This window comes from Sinocyclocheilus anshuiensis, unplaced genomic scaffold, assembly GCF_001515605.1.
Source record: "Sinocyclocheilus anshuiensis isolate Anshui unplaced genomic scaffold, SAMN03320099.WGS_v1.1 scaffold1033, whole genome shotgun sequence".
NCBI lineage: Eukaryota > Metazoa > Chordata > Actinopteri > Cypriniformes > Cyprinidae > Sinocyclocheilus > Sinocyclocheilus anshuiensis.
In genome coordinates, this window is record NW_015554137.1 from 298,204 (window position 1) to 307,549 (window position 9,346).

The 9,346-nt window shown below is 36.6% G+C and overlaps 1 pseudogene; it reads left to right on the forward strand.

The window, feature by feature from the left end:
* Positions 1-906: 906 nt before the first annotated feature.
* LOC107670407 (dynactin subunit 1-like) overlaps positions 907-9,346 on the forward strand; it is a 37,226-nt pseudogene continuing 28,786 nt past the window's right edge.

Genomic DNA, 9,346 nt, shown 5'->3' on the forward strand with positions numbered 1-9,346 from the left:
TACTGATTTCATTTGCTTGGTAACAGCCCAAATGACTTATTATTCTAATTGACTGATTCAGTTTAAGAATTTGACTGAAAAGATGATGCACACTTTTAGAAAAAAGGGCTTTATAAAGGTAAAAAATCAATTTAAACTTATTGGAAAAGATTAATTTCTATCATTGCTGTGAACTGATCACCACACAGAATATGAAGAATATCAAAAACTTTAGGAGTCAGCTGTCCACGAAAGTCCTTAAGATATCAGCGCAATAACACACTCAGCAAAATATAGTCTAATTATCTTTATCGATAAAATCCCAGAAAATATTGAGAGATATTTTTGTCAATATCGCACACCGCTAATATATTTAACGTTTTTATTTTTAGAAAAAATAAATAAATATGAGAAGTACTAGTTCAACAAAAACATTTAAAAAGTGAGTCTACCTCAAACAAAACTGTGAGAGTAGGAAGAATGTCTATTTATGGATAATACAATTACCAAACAAAATAAAAAAATTGGAGATATGTATTTCTCCATGTATTCAACATACCTGTTATATCCTGTACCCACTAAATTACTGAAAGAGTTGTTACCTGTAGCAGAAGAACCGCTTTTTCCAAGCTTTGTTCCAATCTGATAAGACCAGAAAAACCTTGCAGGAGGAAAAGAGGCAGAACAAAGAGCCTTTTGTGCACACTTATTGCATTTTAAAGTCCTGATCGACGTCCAGCTAACCGGAGATCCCTGTGCAGGAACGTTTAGAATAAATCATACATTGATTTAAAAAAATATATATTGCGATGCCCAATGCATGCATTATTAAAAGTGACTTCTAGCGTCACGACTTTAGACCAATCAGAGGGGTCGCTGAGTGTCACGTGATCCGATCCGGAAGTGACCCCGAGTGAGAGAAACGCCGCGCGGTGTCCGGTGAGCGGAGCGCGGATGTCCTGCGTTCGCTGTTGAACGAGCGCCTCGAACCCGCGGACTTCACAAACCGGGGTCCGTTCGCGTTCAGCGGCTGTCGGTTAGAGCTCTCGTCTACAGGTAAGCGCGCCATTAAACCGCTCGTTTCCCTGACGACAGCAGCGGTTGCCGAGGAGACCGCGTCTTGTTTACATTTACATTTAGTCATTTAGCAGACGCATTAGCAAACATTAGCGAAGCTTACGCAGAAAAACATCAACATATGAACAATTTCACATATACTGAGGTGTTTAACACGCGTAATGAGCTTCCAGTGAATACTATCGACTCTCTTTCAGCGTCTGAGACACAAAACATGATGCTTTTAAAGCCCGGCCGGTTAGTATCACAGCTAATGCTACCGGTAACTGACAGTCAGGCGGGTGTTGTTGTGTTTATCTGCGAGCTAACGTGGTGTTCTGATTGTTTTTCTGCTGTTTTTACTCCGGTTTAGCGCTTTTAAACATACACTGTTGTTTATCTAACGTTATGACATACCAGAGATACTTTTCAAGCAAAGTGGCACTATTATCTCACTAGCTAGCTAGTGCACTCATTACAGAGACAGTTCTAGGGTGTTTCAGAATGAAAATCTCATTCATTCCTTAAATCAGAATCCAACATTAGCCTTTATATTTCCAGTGTATGATTATTAAGATAACACCAAACACTGAGGTTGTTTAATAACCCTGTGAGCTGACATTATGATGTAAATACATAAATGCTTGTTATGTTGGGTCATTCGGTGTCAAATCAACCAAATGTCATAAACTTCCTTAGCTAAGATTTTTGTCTTTGTTCATATTTATTGTGAAGAAAGACAAACATATTACATTGCGTGGATGAATATTTTTATGTAGTCCACTATTTTGTAGAGATGAGTCAAAATGACAATGTAGTGATTTGGAAAGTGACTTCAGAAAGATGTTATTTTTACAGAGAGTGGTAGCTCTGTTAGTAACATCTGTTGACTTTGGCAATCTGTGTTGCATTATATGCCAGTGGTGACCATTTGAAGATGGGAAATGCTCTTTTTTGTGTGTGTGTGTGTGTGTGTGTGTGTGTGTGTGTGTGTGTGTGTGTGTCCTGTGTATTTATTTTGAATCAATTCTTGATAAATAAAAATTCTTAATTTTATTTATTGGTAAGTTGTCTTTGTCTACTATGTAATCCATGTCCTTTTTTATTCCAAATGAAAATTATCTTGATTTTGATCATTTTATTAGGCAGTCAACATTTTTAAAACACCTTTATTTTATAATCCATTCTTTTCTTTTTTTTCCAAGACATTAGGTTTTATAATTTTATCTGTTAGAACTGTATTATAGTGTGTGTGTGTGTGTTTGTGTTTTCCCCAAAGTTTGCATTTCTGTAACTCAAGAAGTATTAAAGATATCTTAATATTCTTTTAGATGCCGGTTCTTATAAAAATGTTATTTTATTATCTTAATGTTTAAGGCCCTATATGGTCCATTTCCAGAGATATCGGGATCTCAGTGCGGCTCCATCTGCAAATTGTTGGGTTTAACCCATTTTTAATTATCAAAAACCAAATATAGGTCACTTTACATACAGCTGATGAAAGAGGAATCTCTGAACATAAAAAAATCTTGAAACTAGTATATATATATATATGTGAGCCTGCAGCACAAAAGCAGTGTTAAGTCGCTGGGGTATATTTGTAGCAATAGCCAACAATACATTGTATGGGTCAAAATTATACATTTTTCTTTTATGCCAAAAATCATTAGGATATTAAGTAAAGATCATGTTCCATGAAGATATTTTGTAAATTTCCTACCGTAAATATATCAAAACTTAATTTTTGATTAGTAATATGCATTGCTAAGAACTTCATTTGGACAACTTTAAAGGATGATTTTCTCAATATTTAGATTTTTTTGCACCCTCAGATTCCAGATTTTCAAATAGTTGTATCTCAGACAAATATTGTCCGATCCTAACAAACCATATATCAATGGAAAGAGTATTTATTCAGCTTTCAGATGATGTATAAACCTCAATTTCGAAAAATTGACCCTTATGTCTGGTTTTGTGGTCCAGGGTCACGTATTGATTCTTGCCCAGAAATGGTGTGCGGTTAGGCAGCTCTCTAGGGTTCTAGACTGGAACAGAAGTGGTTCGGTCCCATCATGTCTTTGCCATTAGCGTCGGTCATGTGACAGTATATCTAGAGCACTTCGTAGACGACTCTATAAACGTCTGTGCCACGGTTCAAGTGTTTGCTCTCGAAAATCCAGAGAAATTGAAGCAAACATGTCTATGGCAAGAAGGAATTCATGCACTCCACGGGTGAGTGAGCAAAATGATGGAAATACACTTAGGATTGATGGCTAATAAATTACAGTATTGCTTAAATTTGACAGCTTTGTCAGCTTTCACCTTTTTAATTTCTCCTTTGTTCACTGGTTATTTATTCATTAAAATGTCGTAAAATATTGAGCTTTATTAAATGCAGCTCACCGTAAGATGACGATGTGTGTTGATCGCAGTCGCTGTGGTTTCTTCATGTGTGGCTTTGAGCTGCTTTTATTCTCTGGAAAGCTGAAGACATTTAATCAGGTGTAAAACACTGTGGTCCAGTAGAGGTGAAGCTCATCTCCTCGGCTCTTCTGTTGTCCCGTGGCGTAGCTGTCGATTGCTCAGCAGGTTTGCAGGACTGGTCGTGTGTTTTTGAGGCATGTGATGTTGAGCCCTGGGATTGTGGCGATCAGGTCAGTGTTGCACTGAGTGTCACTCGTCGTTCTCTATAACAGAGATCCGTTTGTTTGGAAAAGCACATGACTGTTCCCGCAGCCTAATCCTGCTCCGCACGGAATATCAGACAGAAGCGAATGGATGTTTGTTTAGCAGATTACAGAATAACGTACGGCTACCGTTCTGAGACCCTAAACCTAGGCCTGTCACGATAACAACTTTTTGTTGTGCGATATATTGCCCCAGAAGTAATTGCGATAAGCGATATTATTGTCATTTTAAAGACCATTTTATGCCACTGAATATATAATCATAATGTAACAGCATAATAATGCAAGAAGGCCTACACACTTCCAAATGACAACAAACTTTACATTTTTAAGAATATTTAGATCATGGAAATTAAGTATCAAAATATTAGATAACTTAAAAAACCTGAATAAATAGTAAATAAACATTTTCTAACAAAAAGTGCAAAGTAACAAATTAGAAAAAAAGAAAAATGCACAAAGAACTTGTCTGGAAATTTTTCCATCTACAGATTTTTCCCTGATCTTCTTTTCTCTGTAAATGAAGGGTGCACACTATTGCTGAAAAACACAATCACTACTCAGCAGTCAGATGTGCGTATGCACAAAGACACAGGGGCCGGTTGCATGAAAACCCTTAAGATAAGAAAACCCTTAATTATAAGGTTAAGGGTACTCTTAGTGAAACATGGGTTGCAAGAAAAAAACCTAAGGGTTTACTTAGGGGAAGTTAAGGCTGTCACTTAAGTATTTCCCTTAATTGCTTAAGTGTTTCCTTATGTTCTGTTATGCGTTGCTACAAAATCCTTAGTAACCGTTTCACCTTAAAAAAATAAGGGACCAAAATAGCTCCCTTAAGTCATCTTCTACTCAAGCACGATGGCTGATTTCATGGTCATTGAAGAGGAGCTAGTACCTAGGCGCATTTTTAATGATCAAAATAATCCATTGGAGACTATGAATGATGCACAGTTATTGAGGGAATATAGGTTTGACCATCAAATCAATCCTTCGTCTCACCGCAACACTTATGCCTGACCTTGAGCACCAAACCCGACGAAGTCATGCACTCCCAGCACTGCTTCAAGTTTTGATCGCTTTGAGGTTTTTTGCTTGTGGTACTTTTCAGTCTGTCATTGGCGACGTCTTCAGAGTACACAAATCCACTGTCTGCAGAGCTGTCCATTGAGTGGCCTTAGCCCTGTGTTGCCAAATTGACACACATGTCAAATTTCCTTCCAGAGACGAGCAGGACGTATTAGTGGGGCGTTTTTGTTGGCAGTTGCTGGTTTCCCACGCGTTTGCGGAGTGATAGATGGAACACATGTGCGAATTCAAGCCCCCCATCAATATGAAGATCAATTTGTCAACCGCAAAAACTTCCATTCTATAAATGTACAGCTGATATGTGACCCAGACAGCAACATAACAAATGTTACTGCTGAGTGGCCTGGCAGTACACATGACGTACGCTTGCTGTCTGAAAGTAACATTTATCTGAGTTTTGAGGATGGAACACACAGGGGCTCACTTTTGGGGGACAGCGGCTATCCTTGTCGTTCATGGCTGATGACACCTTTTAGAAATCCAGTAGGAGCTGCACAGGTAAAATTCATTTAAATAACCTATTTGAGCTATTTAGATAAATCAATAAAATTAGTGAAATTTTATATATATATGAGTATATACTAGAGTAATGTATTATTTCAGAATATTTGAGAAAATATTGTTTATTCGTATTTTGAATTATTTTTTTGTTGTTTTTCATTTTAATTTTAGTTAAAGTTTTAGTAATTTAGTTGTGTTTTGCCATTTCTTTTTAATATGTCTATAGTTTTTAATAATTTTCATTTCACTTAGAAATTAAACTTTGCAAATGAAAATGAGAAATGTTGCCTTGGCAACTAGATGGAAAAAAATAAGTAGGCTTAGTTAAAATTACCTATTTTATTTTATGTTAGTTTACGTTAGTGTTGGGCGATATGCTCAGTTTTCATGTCGTCCTATCGTCAGCCTGTGAGATCGCCGATACACGATATTATCTAGATAAATCAATACAATTTGTGAAATTTTGTATAACTTTAAAAAAAAATTTTTAATTTATTTTGACGAGTTAAAGTAATGTAACTTATTGGCCATAATTTTAGTGTATCATCTTTTGTTTGTCACATTGCAGGAACGATACAACACTGCTCTAACAAAAACTAGAGTGATCATTGAAAGGACGATTGGCCAGCTTAAAAGGAGTCTTCACGGAGAGCTACGTCTGGAACCAACAAAAGCAGGGAGAGTCATCATTGCATGTGTCGTCCTGTTTAACATATCAAAAGACTTTGGTGTGCTCATGGATGAACATGCTGACCCTGAAGAAGCAGTGCAGCCAAATCAAGATGCGGAGGATGCAACAACGGAGGGACACACTACCTGAGACATGCTTGTGCGAACATTTTTTTCCTAAAGTGGGCTGAATATGTTCTACAATAAACTGTATATAACTTTCCAGATTAGATGCTGTATAAATTAATAAGTTAATAATAAAACGAAGTAAATGTGCCTTTTTAATGTGATAACAATTCAATATATTGTAAGTTACTAATTATAATGCTTATATTTCCTCAGATATTCAAAAAGCAGCTACAGAAAACTGAGCAAAGAACATTTACATTACCAAAGAACATCACAAGCTCAGTCTAGCGCGAGTTTATGCACTTTAAAAAACACTGGAGGGACACGCCACCCGAGACATGCTTGTGCAAACATTGTTTTCCTAAAGTGGGCTGAATATGTTCTACAATAAACTGTATATACATTTCCAGATTAGATGCTGTATAAATTAAAAGTTAATAATAAAACGAAGTGAATGTAAACAGACTTCAAAATATGAAACAACATTTTTATTTATAGATTAAAAACAGACATTGAAACATTTACAATAAGCAATTCACACTGGATTATAATATAGAGAAAATTCATATTTATGTAGGCTAGTATGTATGTATTTCTGTATATTACGAATCATTTGAATAAATATCCTAAAAGATTAAGATTTGTGTTATGGTTCACTTATTGGCTGTAAAGCTTTTAATCCCTCTTGAGCAAGTTTGCTAATTTTGTGTTGGAGTATTATGTTCTGCATATTCAAGTTTTCCATTTCCAATTTAGAAATCTCCAACTCTGCTTTCCTCTTCTGCAGCAAAAAACTTCTCGTTGAAGTTCAGCAAGCCCTGATGTAACTCTTCCCAATCCTTTCTCCTCAGATGAATGTCTGAAAAAAGTTTTAGTAATTTAGTTGTGTTTTGCCATTTCTTTTTAATATGTCTATAGTTTTTAATAATTTTCATTTCACTTAGAAATTAAACTTTGCAAATGAAAATGAGAAATGTTGCCTTGGCAACTAGATGGAAAAAAATAAGTAGGCTTAGTTAAAATTACCTATTTTATTTTATGTTAGTTTACGTTAGTGTTGGGCGATATGCTCAGTTTTCATGTCGTCCTATCGTCAGCCTGTGAGATCGCCGATACACGATATTATCGTGCTAATTTATTTAATTATTTATTTACTTAGTTTCATTGCCGGAAAGTGAACCAACTCCAGCGTAAGGCTAAAAACAGCCTTTTTAATGTGATAACAATTCAATATATTGTAAGTTACTAATTATAATGCTTATATTTCCTCAGATATTCAAAAAGCAGCTACAGAAAACTGAGCAAAGAACATTTACATTACCAAAGAACATCACAAGCTCAGTCTAGCGCGAGTTTATGCACTTTAAAAAACACTCCCATTAAAATCAGTGAATTTACACTGTAGGATGAATAAATCTCTTATACTTACATCGCACGTACTTCTGCACTTTGTTGTTTATAATGAGAATTCGCGAGTCAGAATTCAGCGCTGCACAACGAAACTCTGCTGTTTCAGTGATGGCTCATCTGAACGCATCTGATTGGCCATTGCATTCATAAGCATAACATTAATCGTGTGTAGGGTTGGGTATCGTTTGAATTTTATCGATTCCGATTCTTATTGATTCCTAGTTTCGATTCCAATAAGATAAAAAATCCAATATAAAAAAAATTAAGAGTTTGCTAATTTTGTGTTGGAGTATTATGTTCTGCATATTCAAGTTTTCCATTTCCAATTTAGAAATCTCCAACTCTGCTTTCCTCTTCTGCAGCAAAAAACTTCTCGTTGAAGTTCAGCAAGCCCTGATGTAACTCTTCCCAATCCTTTCTCCTCAGATGAATGTCTGAAAAACAACAACTTTTTATTTAACCTAATATCAACGAATTATGAAACATTGTTTGTTTTTACTCTTTTATTTGTTACCGAATGCAACACAGATGTCACTAATAACCTATAGCTGTCGCTAACCTCGTGGCTGGATGGCTAGTTGTGGGGCTAGTCGCTCCTGGAACATTTTCCCAGTTTGGGCTGAAAAAAGAAAAATATATTATTATTATTATTATTATCGCACCTACCCAACTCTGTATACTACAAAATAGACCATCTTTGAAAGCAAAAGACATTTAACGAAATGCATTAGCGTCATCTGTGTTATTTGACCTGCTTCCCAAACTGCTTTGAGGAACGCCAGCAATACTGACTAGAGTTGGAGAATCCTTCCCTGGTATGTCTTGTACCAGTTTCGCTGTCTCGGACAGGTCCTGTGGCGGCGGCCCTCCTCCTACAGCAACATTTGTTAAACCATATTACACCAAGCGCGCTACTTTTTGACACAATATATCCAGTCACATATCAATTTAAATGTAACTCGTAACTCACCAGTTTTTCCAGATTCTTTTTTATAGTTGTTTATTTCTTTTCTTGACCTCACAACTACGTTTTCATACTTTTTCATGACTTCTTCTACTGTGCGCTTGACAGCAAGGTTTCTTGAATTGATTTTGTCCGTTATCTCCTGCCAGGCTTTTGTCTTGTGTAAATGAGTGACAGATGGGTTATATCGACTTTGCAGGGTGTTTTTTCTTTTAGTGTATTCTTCTAAAAGAATGGCCTTTTCATCCTCAGGCCAGTTGGGTTTACGTTTTTTGCTTTCTGTAATGTTATTACTCTCCATAACTCATAAGGTTAGGTTTGCGGTCCGTTATATTTATAGTGTGAGGTGGAAGAGTAACTATGGCAACCGCAGCTCGCATTGCCGTGCGCTGGCAGAAACTACAGTGAAATGCTTAGTATAAACACTTAGGTAAGGGTGACGGTTAAGACGTTTGTTGCAACACCCTTCAGGGATACCCTTACTTAAGGGTTTTCATGCAACCGGGCCCTGACTCTCTGTGGTCATAAAATATCCCAGGATGTCCTTCGAAAAAGAGTAGGGCTGTGTGTAGGAGTGCTGTGTGTAAGAGATCTGGTATCATGTGGTGGCTGAGAAGATTCCCCCTTTCATGTGTGAAGTGCTTTAGCATTATATAAAATGTTATGAGTTATCTATTGTGGAATGGTCTGCCCATTCACCCGACCTAACTGCTGTTGAACTGCTTTGGGATGAACTGTATCACAAGGTCAGAAACAAATATCCAACGTAGCTTTGGCTAGAGGCATGGCAGAGTATTTCAGCTGACTATTTGGAGAAACTAACTTTCTGAATGCCAAGAGTGTAAAACTGTTATAGCTGCTAAGA